Below are 20261 nucleotides of genomic sequence, written 5' to 3' on the forward strand. Positions count from 1 at the left end.
ATCCACCTTCGGTAGTAATAATAACAAAATGCAATGATTCCCTTGAACTATAAGGGGTCAGATCTCTTGGACCCCATTTTACCCTACTCAAAAATAAACAAGTTTTCTGCAAAAACTCATAATTTTTGGGATTTAAAAGTGATAAACTTACAAACCTATCAAGTACCTTCCAGTAGTCAGTGGAGGGTTTCACATGCAACAATTCTCATGAAGCTCTTGGACAGCATCGTCGAGCTCTAAAACTGACAGACCCAAAAGATCCTATTTGTTGTTATCTTTCACTTGCTTCACGTTCTTCTTTTACTTATTCTTCTGCTGTCAAGACAGCCTATTAAATTCAAAAGTTGGTTCAACCCCATTGCTTGGATTAAACACAAATCTACAGCGTTTTACAATGGGAAGGTCCTTGATGACTCGAATTTTTCACAATTTGAAAGGATTCCACAATTAAGTACCCACGGCTGAGTACGAGTACCAACGCGTAGGGCAATGAAGGGTCAAAAAGGGGAGGTCGGGCCAACGCTGCTTGCCCATCAGCCTGGTGGGGGCAGACCCATGGGGTCAACACACCTACCTGTGGTTGCGGTTAACGGTGTAATATGACCTACAGGTGCAGACAGTCCTGCAACAGAAAACCATTTTCAAGTCCGTGTACTGTTCAATCTTCATAAGTCATGTCCATTGTGTTTCTCGGTTCGTGTTCAACCAGCACTTTTAATGACAAGATATTTCAACCTTTTGAATATTGACAAAATATTTTGCCGACCTCAGAAGGATGACGGGTTAAGTCAACACACCTGGTGTTAATTCAACAAACGACAGGGGCTTGATCTCAAGATCCCAAGATCTTAAGCCAGGGACAACCATTATTCAAAGAAAGATGGATGTATGGTTTCACATCATCTTATCCTTTTTTTTTATTTCGTACGCAGCACAAGGCTGCAGGGTAGTATCATTGGCTGCAGAGGGCACGCTCTGTGGCTGATGCAACAATGCCTTTTGTAGGTGAGAGCAGGAATTTGGAATTTGCTCAAGGTGCTGGTGATAGCTCGCTGACTCTTTGCAGAAGGACACAAAGGGATCGTTAACATCCCCCAACTAATGCCACCAGACGAGACGCCCAGTTTAATGTCCATCCAAGAGACGACACACACACATTGATGAATCACCCTGCCTGTGAAACACCAGGATGACAGTTTATAGCTGTGTCAGGATTCAAACCCAGGCTAGACAGCTTAGGGGTTTGTATGCATACCTTGATCTGGGCCATCCTGTCGACCAGATTCACACCATAATTTCTCATGACCATCTCTACCTTGTTTACAAACTTTTTGGCATCACATCCCAACATCCCTTTGCATTTTTTTGAAATGTTTTTATTCATTAATTGTTTATTTCAATGGATATGGCAAGAAAGCTGTATATTTATCTCGACAAATGAAGGCTCATCTGAGGAAGCAAATTACTACACTCAAATTGGTAGTTGAGACACTAAGCTGTGCAGACAAAGCAGATAGATGTGCTTCAAGGCTGCGTTGTTTCCGTTCAGACGCAAAGCAAAGGGGTCTTTTTGGCCCCCACCCATCCTGGTTTCCGAAAATTGTACGCATGGGTATTTTGGGCTTCGGATGAGGAAGGATGAAGGAGGTTAGCTGGGCTCACAGATGGGTGGAGGGGAGGGGGAGTAGTCTTGACTTCGACCTTTAATGTCATTTTTAAAAAAACATTCGTTTTTAAGGGATGTACTCAGCACTGTCGTCGACGAAAGAGCAAGTTGGTAACCGTCATGGACATTAGAAGTCAACCACGAAGTGAAGAGTGACAGCTAGGGCAGACAGAACACCCCTCACCCCTCCCTGGGTGTTCATAATGGTGAAATGCTATCTTGGATTTCGAGAAGATTCAAATACAAATGCTGAGGACCGTTCAGCAATACTGTCCTGGAACCACATCAAGCCACCTCGATTTGTAATTATTTAATTGTATTCAAGTTAATTCACATTTCTTTCAGTTAATGTAAATTTATTTATATCAAACCCTAACCCAAGTTTCCTCTGAACCTCAAATCGACTTGCAGTCATAATTTATTTTGACAAGAGACTTTCTTGGGCCTTTTACAACAACTCACCTCCTTCCTTCCTCCCCTCCCCAAAAAAACAATTGCCCAAAACAATTCTACAAACCATAATAGTGAGACTAAACCAATAGTCTTGCATATACAGATTCAAAGTTTAAGGAAGAGCTAAAACACTGAACGGATAAGGATGAAACAGAACAAAAGGAGAGAGACACAGACACAGACACAGACAGGTCAGGTCAGGTATGTTTACATGCACTGGAGCAGCACATCGCTGCGTCCACTTTCCACCGGTGCTCCAAGGGGCCTCCGTCTGGCTATGGGTCAGGCAGATGCCTGGCCCATCCCCACCTTCTTGAGATGCTGATCAATCTGCTGCAACGACGAGGCACATGGTCGGCCCATTGACCTCCTCCACTCACGAGACTCCCTCACTGAGAGAATCTGGTGAGCAGTATCAGCGTCAGGGAAACGAGCCACATGTCCATACAGCCGCAGCTGACACTCATGGACGACACAGGTAACAAATCTCATTTGAGTCTCTCTCAGCAACCGCTCGTTGGACACAAAGTCCGACCAGCGATAGCCAAGGATTCTCCGAAGAGACCTGGTACCAAAGGAATTAAGTCTCCGTCTCAGATCCCTGGTCTGATTGGTGTGTGTGTGTGTGTGTGTGTGTGTGTGTGTGTGTGTGTGTGTGTGTGTGTGTGTGTGTGTGTGAGTGTGTGAGCAGGTGTGCGTGCGCAATGGGGGACGTTCTGATCTGTGAACCCCAAACATAGAATCATCAACTGAGCAGTGAGTCAAGGCTTAACTTCTGCACAACATTTTTTTTCCCATCCATCCGAGGGATGACACACACACATTGATGAATCATCCTGCCAGTGAAACATCGGGATGATAGCTTATAGCTGGGTTAGGATTCAAGGATTGGAGGCAAGTGTGCCTACATCTCGGCGAATAGTTTTTATCCTTTTTAGGCCGCAACACAAATCCAGACCATTGGATATGTTGGTATCCCATGGCCGAAAAACAGAATCAACTTAAAGGGAGCTTGGTGGAGCACATGCTTCCACCATGCAATGCCTCATCCACGAGAACATATCGGGACCAATACATTCTTGAGATATTATGCTATATATCATTTTTGGCTCGGTCTCTTAATGGTGAAGAATCATTTTAAAAATTAAATAAACCTCGTATCCGGATCCGGATTCGAATTGTGGAAGAAAAATAATTATATTCATGTCCTCTCAATTCTAATTGTTGCTGGTGCTTTATAAATCTAATTTTTATGCTATAAGTCGAATTGGCTGTGTTATGTTCCCCTTTCCCCAAGTCTTTTGACCTAAATATTGATAAAAGGAATGTGTTACTCTGAAACAAGGTGACCTGGTTGATAACACTGCAACTTTTGCCATGATTATGTCATTCGCTTTCACCCAGTGGACACGTATTGCAGTTTGAGTTAATTTGCCTCATGCTTATCAGCTAACCCTGTAGTTCTTCCCTCTCCTCGTTCTAATGGGGAATATTTCTTTTAAACAAGTTGCCTTTTCTTCTTACTGTACTCTTTGGTTTCACCCATGTACTCACTGCCTTTTATATTCATTTCTTTGTACTAAAATCTCCAACCTACTGTGTTATCCTGTACTCCTTTTGGTTGTGTGCTTTTAGTATTTTGTGTGATTCTCGCCAAGGCCAGCTGAAAGTCACCATGTTCTCTCTCCCTTTGTTCTCCCAGCCCTCTCCACTCCCACGAAAGCATATAAATGTTAGAAAATGTAAACTTAGCTTAGTGAAAATCATTGTGGATGTTTACATCTCAGTGTTTTGGACTCTGTGGTACCACTAAATAAATGTTCTCTGATGAAATGTACTTTTCGTTGTGGACAGTGAATTAATTGTGAATTGCAAATTGAGTAATAGGATTTACACCGAGTAGGTTAAGAAACAAAATTCCACAACAATTTGGTGCCGTGACTCGGATGTACTAAATTCTTGGAGGCAGTCCATGGTCCGGGAGGACGGCGAACGCTTGAGCAAGGTAAGCAGAGAACGTTCGCCCCATCCCTGGCAGCGGGCCTTTTCTTAGCGGGTAACGTACATCGACAAAGGAAAGTACATGTCAGAGAATTTCTATTGATAGGCCTGAGAAGATCCAGCGGTTCGAGACCGCTTAAGCTTTCGGGGCTGAACAGAGATCAGGGATCTCTTAACGGGATGCTCGAGTCTTCGCCGTACCTTGAGTGAGTTCAGCACTCAACTCACTGTGCTGTACTGGGTACAGCAGAGGCAGGGGGGAAAAGGCCAATCCCCTCTGGCCAAAAGGGGGGGGGGTTGGAATCCCACCTCCGTAAAGAGAGGGGTTCGAGACCCAGCTCGCTGTGTAGTGTGATTGTTAGGTGTTATGTGGATTGAGGTTATGAAGTGCATATTTCATGGTATTTGTGACCTGGTAACGGTTTGCAGGATGGGAAATGCTGTTGGGAAGAGTTATGAGATTGGGTATACTGATGCAACCTGCCCCAGGCCACGCAGAGGGACATGCGCGAGATATATTGTTGCGAATTCGCGCCCGCCGGCATGCGGACAGCCACGTGACTCGAATCGCGGCACGTCGCCCACCGGACAGACAATTCAGTCGTGACCCTCTCGGACCAACACCGGGAGCTAGTCACGGGTGGGGGTTTAACCTCACCACGATCGTGCCAATTGCCCACCCGCGCAGGATAGGCTCGCTCGCTAAATTCGATCTACCTAAGTACCTGCGCGAATGGTCGACCGGGCGATCGCACCTCGCCGCAGGTCGACTCCGGACACGGGCCGCTTGGGCGGCCCGTTCCGTGCTATCGGGATAACCGAGTGGTGTTCTCACCGACCTGGACGGTTCAGATTAGTTACCAGGCGTATTAAGCCCACTACGAACCCTTTACGTGAAGCAGGATGGAGGGTCAATAAAGAAAAGACGAAGTGAAACGGGAAAACAGTTCACACAAAGCACATTTATTTCCCAGCACACAGAAAGTACACATATACAGCCAAACAGTCAAAATTCACATATAGCAGTTAAAACAAAAGAAACAATGACGCAGAGTTACTATCGAATACGCGTACACACGGCAACACTTATACAGTTCTACTTTACAGACGGCGCCAACACACATTTACTCAAAAGCAAAGGAAAGAAGCCACCCTCATAGACAAGGGGGCAGACGGGCCTGTAGGCCAATATGCGCGCATGACTTGAAGGAGCGGCCAGGTCCGCGAGACCGGGGGTGGGGGGGTCCTATAGGTGTCCTCGTGATGCGTTGGCGGATGAGCCGCAGATGTGGCCGCGTGGCTGTGCCCCGACTCCGTGCTCCTTGGCGGGTTTCGTTGGCACGACGTTTGGAGTGGGGTGGGAACGGGGCCCCCTTTTTGCACTATCTCAGCGCGGGGGAAAGGGGGAATTGTTGATGCCCTGGGGGAGGAGAATGGCTGGCTGGCTTGGGTCCCGCAACGAGCGATCTCACACTGCGACCTCGTCGCCGACCGCCGTCCTTCTCGCCTCGGACCTGAGCTCCTTTGCCTCTTCCCGCAACTCTCCTCAGCCGACTGCAGAACCCAACTCGATGCCACACCGATGACTCGACTCTCTGCCCCGCCGACACACACTGCTACTGCCACACTCTGCTACTGCCACACTCTGCCACGATTCGCCTTGCGCTCGCCGTTTTATAGGCCGGCAGGAGAAAACAATATGCAAATATCCGGATCAGGATGACCTCGGGGGTGGAGCCACGCTCGCCAATTGGACAGAGGAAAAGTGGGCGTGAACCTCCCCTGATCCTAGAATTTGCATATATCGATTTCACACAGACGCGCCTGGAGGCGGGGCTAAGCCGCTCTGCACTTGCTAATTGGACGGATCAGAAGTGGGCGTGTAGCGTTCTTGATCCGAATTCTCCCTCGGAAAGGCCGCTATTTGCGCTCGCGGCTCGGTGCGTATTGCTGAACGAGCCCAAGACAGCCCGACGCTCAGTGTTCACAGGTGGTGCGGGAATGGCTGTAGAAGGAGAGAGGTGAGGGTGGTGGAGGGTTTATCGGTGGTGGTTTGATGGTTATGGTGCCGTTTGGGAATGGCGGTGATGCGATGATGTGGGAGCGAGTTGTGAAGGTAAAGGTCGTGGCTGTTGGCGTTGTTGTTGTTGTTGTTGTTGTCTGAGGGTTGGAGCGTGGTTGTAGTTGGTGACGATGGCTTGCGTGGTGGTTGAGGTGGTTGTTGTGTGATGGCGATTGAGACGTGGTTGTTTCAAAATAAAGATAGAACAGAAAAACGGCTATCTCAAAGCGTTGCAGCCCGAATGAATCACATAAATTCCCTCTAGACAACGGATTTGGGGCTAACTACACATGTACTTAGAGATGTCTCACCTATGGGCCCTTCATTGTGGTTTGCGAATTTCCACAGCGTAACAATATGTTTGATAAATACGGACCTGATTCTGTGAGAGACGTTGCAAATTGGTGCGTTTGGACTATGAACAGTAAATTGCCTTTTCCTGAGAATGGTACTTTTGATCGTGATTGTTTGAATCACCTGAGGAAAGTTCTGGAGGAGAAACGAAAGGACAAGAAGGCCTCGAGGCACGTACATGGGGAGTTTTAACCTAATGGCCATCAGGAGTAGTCAATCAGGAGAAAGAGGGACCAGTTGGGAGCTAAATGCTATTTGCCTGATGACTCACCTTTGACAAATGATTTGACAATGTTTGTACACCTGTTTAAAAACAGAGGTTTAAACTATATTTCTTTGTTTTGATAAAGGAATGGATTTGTATTTAAAAGGTCAGAGGACGTGATTAGATGGCTAGGGTATGTGTGCTGGTTATATTGCAGCGTGTTGCTGTTTTGGTGAGACAGAAGTGGATAAGAAAAGGACAATGTCAAAGATTTAAAATGTTGATGGAATTCTGAATAGTGATGAGAGAGGTTGGTTAAACATTATTTTTCCGAGATATTTCAGCTCCATTGACCATGAAATAAATGGATGCTCTGCAGCCAAAGTGTGGTCTGCAGTTCGGCAACTCGATGTCAGGATGTGGAACTCTTACTATGGGGAAGTTCGCAGAGTTGAGAACCCGAGAAAAACTTCCAAAATAATCACCCTGTGATGACAATGATAGTCATGCTACTTGTTAATTAGTGTAATTATAACAACCGAGTTTTGATTTACCAATGTGCTTTGACCTGCATGGTAGTGATGGGGATACTCTTCTGGTCAATAGGACCAACAAGTGACACTTGTGGTAATGTCTACATGTAAACATGGGGAAAAGTTGATAACTAGTGGAGGTTGTGTATGGTAACTGTGTTAATTACTTTCAGACTCAGCTCATTTAAAAAAAAGAAAAGAAATGGGAACTCATTGAGAACACTGGAGGCATATGATTTTTGTGTTCATTGTGTCTTCTCCTCCATGACAATTCATCATGGTATTCGAACCCTCATGTTTCTTTTGGTTATAATTAATATCAACTATTGTTTTGAGATTACAAATTGAGAAACCTTTTATCATACAAGTCTCATAATCCTAATTTAAATGTATTGGGGTCTTCAAGTGACAGAGTATTCTCCCTATCTTTTGTTTTTCCTAACTTCTTCTTGAATCGAATCATTTGGTCCTTTGCGACACACCCAACCAGTCCACATAGTTTCACCCGAATCTGTCCACAACTTTTTGAGATATCGTGCTATATATTAGTTTAGCCCTATTTCTCAATGGTGAAGAATCACTTAAAAAGTTCTCAGATCTGGATCCGGATTCAGATCTTCACCAAAATTAAGCCTTGCTCTCCTTGGCCGCTCACCTTCATAAACAAAAAATTTCTGAACGATTGCTTGAAAACTTTGGCCAAAAATCGTGTGACAGACAGACAGACAGACAGACAAACAGACAGACAAACATTACAGACCAACATACTTGGCGAAATTTTTTTTTCGCCAAGTAACAAGCAGACAGAGAAGGGTGAAAACATCACCCTCCTTCCACCTTCAGTGGCGGAGGTAAAAAGCAAACAAATATATATTTTTAATAATTGCAACAGCATCAACCAGTGCGACTGCAAACTAGGTCATGAACTAATGAGCAGGATGATTTTGTTTAGCTGTTGCTAAATCTTCGAAATGGGGCTTCATTGTGAAAAGGCCGCAGTGCAGATCGTGTTCGGGCTGCACCTGTTTTGACGCTTCGTGTTCGTCACAATCAGTGTTGAAAAACTTGTCTCACAAAGAGATGTGGTCATGAATGGCAAGAGGACTTTCACAGCTTCTGCCCCAATAACAAGCTTTTCTGCATCAATTTTTACCCAGAAAGCCCTGTGGGACTCCCTTTGCCTGGTAGTGGTGCAGTGCTTCATCGTGCTGGATTTCCATAAACTGTTCCTGCCGTCCGACTGTCGTCACGTTGTCCCCAGGAAAGCATCTTTCAAATTATTTGATAAGCTTTTCCAAGTGCTCCACACAGATGTATTGGATGTCATCAAATGACGCTGTTTCATATTCCTGAAAGTCTTCCAGAGTCAATTCAAGGACGGGAAGGCAGCAGACTTCCTTCCCTCAATTTTCTCTTTCCACCGCTTCAATATCCCTCTATGCCTGGTGTTCGCTCAATGGTTAGAGTGGTGGGCTTGGGATCCTCTGATCCTGAGTTCAAACCCCAATTAGCTGTTGAATTAATACCAGGTGGGGTTGACTCTGCCTGTCATCCTTCCGGGGTCGGCAAAATGAGTGCCAGCATGCTGGTATCGTGTGTCGGAGTGGCGACCCGTCTAGGATTGTGTCCAATAGCCAAGGAGTCTGCTTAGGCAGCACCAACGCTCTGCATCGAGTGTGGTCCCGATGGATGGAATATCCCACTGAATGACGACAGCTTTTCTTTCACTCCGATAAGCATATGGTCATGACCTGGCTGACCTCAACTAATATATATGCGAAGTTGGCAACTTGGAACAACCACTTCTGCTTGGAGAACCTTCCAGCAAAACCTTGTTTCTTCTCGTGCAAAAATAATTTGAGCTCAGTCCGCAAGGCCACAACTCGTTGAAGTGCATTTCCCCATGAATGTCACCTGAACTTGGAATGGTAAAGCAAGTGCATGTGTTCCGATCCGAAGTCTGAACACATTCCCCAGAACAACAGGGAGTTGAGCACTCTTGCTTTGACGCAGTTTACTACTTGAACTACCTCACTCATGATGACGGCCTTTGTGAAGAAAGGTTCTCACGATAAAGGAGACAATGAATGATGATCACGTACGAATTCACTTCTTTCACATGAGCTGTGAAACCTTGCCATGCCCGAAGCATGGCTGATGCCCCATTACTACAGATGCTGAAGGCACTGCGCCCAAGTCAGCCCTTCTTCATTCAGGAAGCGATCCACCATTGCAAAAATGTCACAGCATCTCGTACTTGTTGCTGGAAGGCGAAAAAGGTAACTCTTTCATATCCATCAAGCCTCGATATTTCACGTACACAAATACCTGGGGGTTGTCGCGAACATCAGTTGTTTCATCAAGCTGTAGACTGTGCTGGCTGCTAATTAGCTCACCTGGAACGTAGTTCCGGGGATCTTATGGAATGGCGCATCGTCCGTCCATCCGTCTGTCCTTCCACAAATACTCGCAACTTATTCTCTGAAACTGCACGTACGATTTTGATGAAACTTTACACAACATTCACATCATGTACGTACCAAAGTTTGTTCATGCATTAAAAAGATTGGGCCCTACGGGGGGTCTACGGGGGTTGTCCCCCAAAATAGGTATTCGCTTTCTTCTCAGAAACTACACACGCAATTTTGATGAAATTTGACCATGACCTTCATCACCCGTGATGTACCAAAGCTTGTTCACACAAATAAAAAAAGTCTGAGTCTGAGGGGGTCAACAGGGAGAGGGATTGCTCCTCAAAATAGGTAGTTGCTTCCTTCTCAGAAACTACACACACAATTCCGATGAAACTTGACCACCACTGTCATCACCCGTGATGGACAAATGTTTGTTTAGGGCATTAAAAAATATATATCCATAAGTGTTTATTTTCTTCTCCATTACAAAATTTGTGGGTCATCCATGCCTCATAAAGCCACAACAAGGTGAGTGCCTAGGGTATTGCCCCTATGTTTATTTTTTTTATAAAATAGCTACAATCACTTGTTCCTTGATATGAAGCAACATATCGTTGATGCGCAAGCGAATCGTATCATTCAACAAAGGCAACACCTGAAGTTTTTTTGGCCATGTCATCCCCGCAGAGAGTTCTAACCATGTTCAGAGTGGCCAGTTTTACGAGATCTTCAACAATCATGTGGGGTGCTTGCTGTTTTTGCAAATCTCTTCTGCTTGATGCCTTCCTTGCTCCTTCCTTTTCGAAAAAAAAATCATGATTTTTGTTGCAGAGCTGTTGGTGCTTCATATGCAGACGTTTCTTAAACTTGCTCTCTTTTTGTTGTTCCCACCTTACTTATGTTTTTTTAATGATTGAATTTTATGAGTAAACGATCAAATACCACCCGTCACTTCGCTGATGGGAATATTATGGGGTTGTGGGGGGAGGGGGGAGGAGGAGGGGTGGGAGAGGATGAGAGAGAGTAAAAAAGAGAGGGGGGGGAGAAAGAGAGGGGTGAGAGAGAGGGGGAGGTGAGTAGGGAGGTTGAGGGAGGGAGAGCGAGGAGGGAGGGAGAGTGATGAGGAGTGGGGGAAGGGAAAGTAGCGAGAGGTGAGAGGAAGGGAAAGACAGACGTGCTGTGGAGCATTAATTACGATTCATATTGTCTCATAAAAATGCTTCTGCATAGAATAACAGTGAAGATGGAAAGAACGGAAATCCATTTTCTACCGGTTATCTATCTATAATTCCAGCAATCTGTGTGTGTGTGTGTGTGTGTGTGTGTGTGTGTGTGTGTGTGTGTGTGTGTGTGTGTGTGTGTGTGTGTGTGTGTGTGTGTGTGTGTGTGTGTGTGTGTGTGTATGTGTGACCGCTGTTTCTCGACAACCACTGGTCCAATCTAATTGAAACTTGCCAGATATATTGCTGGGGACCTGAGGATGTGCCTTTTTAAGGTTTGATATTAATCGGACAAGTGCTTCCCAAGTTATGGCCATTTATATACCAAACCAATGACAAGACACATTGTTGCATGGGCATGGCCGATGGGGGAAGGGAACCTCAGCCGCGTTCCCCATTACAGGTTACATAGTGATGATTTCGTTTATTCTAATAATTTCTCAATTTCTTATGCACATTTATAGATAAACACTATGCCCCAAGTTATGATCGTTTTCATATTAGACGGTGCATAAATGTCGGTAACATCAGAGTGAGCTGGTGTGCTCTGAACCAGGAAGTAATGTTTTTTTTCTCTTCTCTTCTCTTTTTGTTTTTCCTTGCAATGACATTGCGAAAAGGCAAAATACCTTGGCGCTAATTGAATATTTGGGCATTAAAACTAAATTGCGAATAATCGCAACTGCGATATGCGAACTTCCGGGCCACGCACGTCCGGGCACGCGAGAGCGAAGAAACGGCCTGTGTGGATGTTGTTGCTCACGGTTTGAATATTTATTTATTTATTTATTTTTTTGTTTTTTAACGGGCACGTACTAGTACTATAAATACCACCGAGAAACAAACACCGCCCTGTCTGGAGACAAACACTACCCTGACACGTCTGGAGACAAACACTACCCTGACACGTCCAGAAACAGGAGAGAAGGGAGGGGGGGAGAGAGAGAGAGAGAGAGAGAGAGAGAGAGAGAGAGAGAGAGAGAGAGAGAGAGAGAGAGAGAGAGAGAGAGAGAGAGAGAGAGAGAGAGAGAGAGAGAGAGAGAGAGAGAGAGAGAGAGAGAGAATGAATGTGTGGGAGGAGGGTGCTACACTGCATGAGGTGGGGGTGGAGCGAGGATGGGACAGACAGACAGAGAGAGCGGTTGGGGAGTGGAGGGGAGTAAGCAGAAAGAAAATGTTATGCTTTACACACACACACACACACACACACACACACACACACACACACACACACACACACACACACACACACACACACACACACACACACACACACACACACACACACACACACACACACACTGACATTTGTTCGTACAGAAGATGGAAGATAGAGATTCATTGCCTTTGTCGCTGTCAAAATGGCTTTGGGTTTTTACTGCTATTGCACATGTTGGATGATATCTGTCTTTCACTTCATGGAAGTTATTCACAAGATGGCGTTATCATGTCGATGGAATTGGTGGCGTTACACAAAGAGATGTTGTGAACCTGACATTTGAGAATGCTTCTCCCAATGTTAATAAAAATTGAAAAACAAGGTTTAAGTGGAAGTCTTCCTTGGTGGTTTAAACACAGAAACCCCAAGGTATGCTTTCCTCTTTTGAATTTGACTAATTCTTGCTCGATGAAGAACAAAACTGATGAACTTGATGTGCTACTGAAGTTTGACTGGTACTATCGGACCTCGTCTGTGGTGTGTTTCACTGACACATGGCTTGGTGAAGGGGATGACGTGTCCGATGGTTTTGGGACGATTAGGGCCGGTAGAGACATGTCTTTGGGCAAGGCCAAAGGTGGCGGTTTATGTATGCTGGTGAATTTGAATTGTGCGGCGTGTATGGTACGTGAACGGTATTGTTCCAAGGATGTGGAGATACTGATGGCGTCTTTCCGACCATACTACCTGCAATGGGAATTTGGTCAGTGCACTATTATTGTGCCATACGCACTCGTGTCAGACTTTAAATGCGCATCAGAATGAATCACCGAAAGTAACAATAGGGCAACAGTGGATTGATCCATGCTGATTCTTGGGGAGTTCAATCGATGTGACCTTGGTCAGGAACATCATCAGCGCCATCAGTCCGTGAATGTTCTTACTTGTGGTAACAGGACATTGAGCAAATGTTACGGCAACATTGAACAAGCTTATATGGTGAAGTGTGCTCCTTCAATTGGGCTTTATGACCATAAGGTGGTCCATCCCTTGCCTATGCATAGACAAAAGTTGAAAATGATGCCGGTTCTGTGCAAGGGGGCTAAATCTAGAACAGCGGAGGATAACGGACGCATGAAGGGCTGTTTCCTATTCACAGACTGGGATGCATTTTCCTATTCCAATGAACTTACTGACGCTGTAACAGATTACATGAAGTTCTGTGAGAACTTTGTGACCACAGAGAGAAGCATACGCGTATTTCACAATAACAAACCTTGGCTCACCACTGAAGTGAAGGCTTGTTTGACAAAGAAGATACGTGCATTCCTGCAGAAGGATGTCTGCGCCCTTTGGGTGGCGAACAAAGAACTGCGCTCTGTCATCACTCAGTGTAAACGGTCATATAAGAGATAACATTGAAGAACAACTATATGACGGGGATGCTCGTAACGCTTGGAGGAGAGTCAGAAATACAATGGGCATGAAGGAGAAGGTGAGGGATGGTAGACTGCCCATTAATGTTTCTAATTCCAAATTTGTGGATGAATTAAGTAACTTTTACACTAGATTTGATGTTCCAGGGAACCGAGCGAGTTAAATGTGAGGATCTAGGTGCTCAAGCGTGTGCCACACCGGTAATTCGTACGTCCAATGTGTGAAGTGCTTCAGGGGGTTGAGTTCACATATAAAAAAGAAGGCTTGTGGTCCAGATGGCAAGAAGTCTTGCATTTGGAAAGAGTGTTGTTTCAAACTCAGTAATGTTTCTACTCGATTGTTTCAGTTGCTTTTAACTACTCATTGGTTGCAAACATTCTATCATTATTCCTTTGCCAAAAAAATGTTCACCCACAGCAGCTCAATGATTATACAGGAGACCTGTTTCCCTTACTTCCATCCTGTGTAAATGTATGGGAAACTTGATAGTGAGGTTTGTTACATCAGATGTAACTCCCAAATTGGATCCTTCACAGTTTGCAATCAAAGCAAGATGTGGTGTCGAAGATGCATGGCTCAGTTTGCTTCATCTAATCACAAATCAACTTGACCAGAATGGAACCTTTGTTCTTTTGTTAACTATTGACTTCTCATCAGCCTTTAACACGATGCAACCATTTACCCATATTCTATTCTGAGTGGAAAGTTTTTCTTTTTAACCAGTTTATCTTCAGCAGGTGAGGGTGAATGATAGTTTTTAAAAGTTATCAATCTTGAATTCTGGTGCTCCACAAGGCTGTGTATTATCACCACTACTATTTAGTCTATACACATATGGATGGATGACCTTCGAAGAAGTGTGTAACTTTATTAAATATGTGGATGATACCGCCATTGTTGGCTGTCTTTCTGATCAACTGTCCTTTGGACCGTACCCCGATGAGATCGACACGTTGAATTAGTGATGTGGGCAAAACCAAAGAGATGATTTTGGATTTTAGGAAAGGTCACAATCATGAGCCTTTAACCATAAATGGTGATAAGGTGGAAATTGTAAACGAATTTAAATACTTGGGCACAACTATTGATAACAAGCTAACTTTTGATGAAAACACCAATTCTGTGTACAGGAAATCAATACAAAGATTGCATCTTCTCAGGAAGTCGAATTCATTTTGTCTTGGCTCATGAGTGATGCGGATGTTCACCAATTCCTTGCTGATCAGTGTTTTGACATTTTAATTTGGTTTCCTGGTATAGTTAGTTGCCTAAATGTGCAGAATAAGTCGCAATTGAGAAAGGTCATGACACTGGCATTTAAAGTGAGTGGGCATTCAACCAGCATGGCGTCTCTGTATTTCTGAACGCTGAAAAAGAAGACTGTGCATTAAGTATTGACGAAAGTCACTTATTGTACTGACTTTTTGAAAAGCTGCCATCATGGAGAGGCTGAAGCTTAATGCTTACTCAGAAGAATATTTTCCAAAAGTCATTTTTACCACATTCAATTCAAATGTTAAATTCAAATTTTTAGCCATTTTGCTGTTTAGTCCATCTTCCATATTTTACTTGTTATTCTTATTCCTTTTAATGTTTTATGTTTCTTCATGATGTTTTGAATTTTATGTCACTGAAGAGGAATTTCCTTGGATATGGGACAATAAATATTATTAATTATTAATTATTATTATTATTATGATTCAATGAGTCATTGGCTCGAACATCTCAACAAACGGCATGCCGCATCTTGACAACACCGCAATCAGTGATTTAGGTGAATCCAAGATCTAGAAATGACTCTTTTACGAATGTTTTGCCATTCTGGGGAAAAAAAATAATTCAGTAAGGAAAAAGAAAAGAATTGAGTGTTCATGTACTGCACAGCAGAAAAGTGGGCAACTCACGCCATCTTGTGAGTTGTTTTGCCCCGGTGTTTGGCAGCCCTCATGACCCACTCAAAACAGCTTGGCAACCAAACTTTGGATCATGACACAGGGTTGAAGAAATGCAGCTCTAGGTCAGCTCTGGTAATAAGTAAAATACACTAATTCTTGATTCGTAACTCATTTGCAGACGATGAAATAACCCACAATTTGATGCAAAAAAGGGATTTCTTGCGGTTTCTCGTGAGGGTGTTATTGTTGTCAATACACAATTACCTTTAGCAACCGTTGCAACATTATTTATCCGGATCTACATATTGGTGAAAATGCAAATTGGTGAGAATTAGTTATTTTTTTTGTTCCCTCTAATGTTTCGGACTCAGCCGGCATCATCCTTCCGAGGTCGTCAAAATGAGTAGTGGCTTGTGAGGAAAAGTGAGCCAGTCGAATATCCTGCGTTGGAGTGGCGACCCGTGGCGATTGAGCCCCCCCGGGCCAATGGAACTCCCCCGGCAACATGATGTGCCTACCATCATGAGGAGGGTCATTGATCTATACAGCTTGTTGTGAGCATTGTGTATACAGGAAGACACTGCAAACGTAAGAAAAATGGTTACTTCATGCGTCATGGTGAACGCCATAGATTCACAATATATTGCTATTCAGTTATTTTGATGTCTGAGGTGCATTTGATGACCTTTGATCGAACTGGATGTTATTGTATGTAATGACTCATCAAATTATGTTTTCCAAGAACTAATGTAATTATTGTTCAAATTCAAATAAATCATTGTCCTGGCAACTTATACACTGCTTTCTCCTCCCCTCTCGTGCCCCCCTCTCACCCCATCTCTCGCCCTTCTCTCTCCCCCCTCCTCTCTCCCTTCTCTTGCCCCCCTCTCACCCTTCTCTCTCCCCCTCCTTTGTCCCTCCTCCTCTCTCCCTCCCCTCTCTTGCCCCCCTCTCACCCCCTCTCTCGCCCTTCTCTCTCCCCTCCTCCTCTCTCCCTTCTCTTGCCCCCCTCTCACCCCCTCTCTCGCCCTTCTCTCTCCCCTCTCTTGCCCCCCTTTCACCCCCTCTCTCGCCCTTTTCTCTCCCCCTTTTCTCTCCCCCTTCTCTCTCCCCCTCCTCTCTCCATTCTCTCTCCCCCTCCTCTCGCCCTTCTCTCTCCCCCCTCATCTCTCCCTCCCCTCTCTTGCCACCCCCTCTCACCCCCTCTCTCCCCCTCTCACCCCTCCTCTCTCCCTCTCCTCTCTTGCCCCCCTCACCCCCCTCTCACCCCCTCTCTCCCCCTCCTCTCTCGTCCCTCTCTCTGTAAATGTATTCACAAATGTCTACCAAGCACAACGATTAATTCCAACCTTGGGAAAAGCTTTCAAACCCTTGGGAAACATCTGTTTCCCTCGGGAAAATTCAAACTTTGGGATTAATTAATAATTTGAATAATAATCAAACCTTGGGAGTTTGGCACATACCCAGGTATGGCACATACCCAGAAAAAGGCACATACCCAGGTCCCCAGTGTCGATTGTGACGTCATACCAAACGGAGAAGAATTGTGACATTAATCCTTCAGAAAAAATCAATAAATTAAATAAACATTAATTGTGACGTCATTCGTGATGTCATAGCACCGTGTCCTGTCATTGGTTCACAGATACATGGCCGTAACTTGGGAACCGCTCGTCCGATCGATATCAAACCTCGAAAAGGCACATCCGCGGGTCCCCGGCAATATTCTTGGCAAGTTTCAATCTGATCGGACCGGTGGTCGTCGAGAAACGGCGGTCGCAGACAAACAGACACACAGAGATTGCTGGAATTATAGATAGATATCCGGGCGTAGTGGTGTGCGCCTGTAGTCCGGCTACTCGGAAGCTTGGGTTGGAGGATCGCTTGAGGATGGGAGCTCTGCGCTGCGCCGCGCTCTGAGAGGGTGTAGGGTAGCCCAGAATCATGCCGAAACCAAATCCTTCTCCCTGTGTCCTAAGAGGCGACCAGGGTTGCGTCAGGAAGGGCATCCGGCGTAAAACCTATGCCAAATCAGCATGTGGATCATAACGAATGATACGCTGTGGTGACCCTTAACAGGAGCAGCCGAGAGACTAACAACATATATATATATATATATATATATATATATATATATATATATATATATATATATATATATATATACACATACGTGTGTGTGTGTGTGTGTTTATATATGGTACATATATTCTTTATCGATAGATGTTGAAAAATGTATATATATATATATATATATATATATATATATATATATATATATATATATGCATAATGCATATGCAATATATTCCATTCCATTGGGACCATACTCTGTGCAGAGCGTTGGTGCTGCCAAAGCAGTCTCCTTGGCTATTGGACACAATCCTGGACGGGTCGCCACTCTGACTCAGGATACCAGCATGCTGGCACTCATTTTGCCGACCTCGGAAGGATGACAGGCCGAGTTAACCCCACCAGTTATTAATTCAACAGCAGAGTGGGATTTGAACTCAAGATCCTCAGCTTCCAAGCACAACACCCAAACCATTAAGCCAACACCAGGCATATACATTGTGTGTGTGTGTGTGTGTGTTTATATATTGTGTCTATATATATATATATATATATATATATATATATATATATATATATATATATATATATATATATATATACAGTATGTGTATACGTATTTATGTATTTATGTATATGTTTTTGTATATATACTTGTCCCATATGCCAGTGGTAGTTTGTGTACATTAAAGATCCCACAGTTTTTTTTTATTTTGAAGAGTTGGAAAATTCTCGACGGCAAACTGAACAATCTCCGAATTTCTGCCCTGATAACTGCTGGGAAGGCAAAGGCAAACCCGGATTGCTTTGTCAGCACTGACTTTGTCTTCTGGGTGAGTCCCAGAAACTGACACTGCAGGAACGTGTTCTTCCGGCTGATGTGGAGACAGGTTGTCCTTGGCAAATAGCCAGACCAGAGACCATAAAACAAGCTGAGTGTAGCAGATGCACTTAATAATGGCCGCACCCTCAGACTTTGGATTGTGACGTTCGTTTTAACACGAGCAAACTCAAGGTGTTTGTTCAAACGTCAGTGTTCGTCCTATTTGCGACTCCTGATGTTATCCGTCCTGAGTGTGGTTGACACATCGCCATCAGTGTGACTCTATAGAGTATAACGAAGAATGATGGTGGGTGTTTGTATATTTCTATTCCACAGTTCTGTGAAATAATTAGTCTCAGTGGCGTAATAATTATTGTTTCCGCATTTTCTCTGAATATGGTAGGTCGGCTGTTTGCACCCCGGTTGAGTCATCATGAGGACTTTAAACATGGTGTGTGCTGCTCATTTATATGGATAAGCAAGCACAACTTTGAAACACTAGTGCAGGCTTTGATGGGCCTAATGATCTCCTGTGTTGAAGTTCCAATTGGAAGGGGCCTCCTATAGAATACAATAGGCAGACAAATTATGAACTACTCCCTTTTCTGAATTTGTTCACAAACTCCAAACAGAAAAAAAAAATCTGATCTGTTTATTTGTAAAACTTTAAAACTGACATGCGTATAATCGAGATGGCAATACTGATTGTACTCTGTTGGTCATGGGATCTCCTTATGTGTCGCCTTGCTTGTCGTCGTTTTGTATTTTTGACTGAAAGTGGAAGCCTGGGCCATGTTGATAATTAGAATTGATTTGCAGGGAAATGGAACAGGACTACTTGCGGAAGGTGTGCCGTGGAAACCAATGGTGGCCGTTGCTGCTTGTTGCTTGATGCTTTCCTTGTTAGTACTCATCTCAGCCAAAAGCCTGCGTCGACAGCGTCGCAGGAAATTATTTGAACACCGGGTACTTCGTGGGCAGGTTGGGCCAGATGATACCAAGCAGGACACCAATGATGATGACGGTGACGATGGTTTCATCGAAGATGGATACATGGATGAGATTCTGGCCCCAACTGTAGACATGGAAACAGAATCTCATAGTCCAACATATGAAGATGAAGACTCATATTGATTGCTCAATCGCATTCTAAAAAAAGAGAAGAAGCTTTACCTGCAAGTTGTACACCTGTACTAAGAGCTCTCTGTGTGGTTATAAATTATAATGAGTATGCTGTACTGTAGGCACTGCCATGCCGTGGTGACATTGTCAAAGTGTGGTCTTCAAGGGTTGAGCAAGGGCATGACTTCAGGTATTTCTTTCAATCTGATTTCATGGAAGAGCTAAACGACAGATGGCAGCAGATTCACAGACTGACAAATAATCAATTGGGAACAGGGGGGGGGGGACAAAAGAATTGTGTATGTTTGGTCGGAGGGCATCGAGAGTTCCCTTACAAGGAACGTCATGTGGCAAATACTCTATTTTACTTAAGTTGCACACAAAAAGTGCGGAGATATTGTCATTAAAACATATTGCGGCACAGTTGTTATTTTCTTCAGAAAAATGGGGTCACATGAATGGTCCTGATAGGTTGGTGCAAACACCTAACTTTAACCAACTACCTGTCTTCCTCATCCTCATTCTGCAATGTTTTGTTTTACAGATTTAGATATCCCTTTCTTTTTTTAACCTTGTATATAACTAACTGTCATATTTACAATTGTTGCTTTAATTCCTGCCTGCTGTTGTTTTATAACTACAACATAATTTCTTGCTCTTCCATTTGGGCTGGCTGGATAGCTTGGAGAGATATGCACTCGCCTTTGAGCTATCTAGCCTGGTTTCAAATCTCAACTGAGCTGTAATCTGTCACCCCGGCATTTCACATGCAGGGAGATGCATCAATGTGTGTGCTGGCCATGAGAAGGACATCCCGGAGAATCCATCTGCTAGCACCGGTTGT

The 20261-nt window shown here is 44.2% G+C and overlaps 1 long non-coding RNA gene across 1 annotated transcript; it reads left to right on the plus strand.

Moving 5' to 3' along the window:
* The first annotated feature begins 18226 nt into the window (after positions 1-18226).
* Positions 18227-19838, plus strand: LOC147024173 (uncharacterized). The gene is made up of 2 exons (XR_015058911.1): positions 18227-18602; positions 19115-19838. It is a non-coding gene; the product is annotated as an uncharacterized LOC147024173 (long non-coding RNA).
* Positions 19839-20261: the final 423 nt, after the last annotated feature.

The sequence above is a fragment of the Eptatretus burgeri genome, chromosome 6 (genome assembly GCF_056783735.1).
Source record: "Eptatretus burgeri isolate ZD-2024b chromosome 6, Ebu_testis_v1, whole genome shotgun sequence".
Lineage (NCBI taxonomy): Eukaryota > Metazoa > Chordata > Myxini > Myxiniformes > Myxinidae > Eptatretus > Eptatretus burgeri.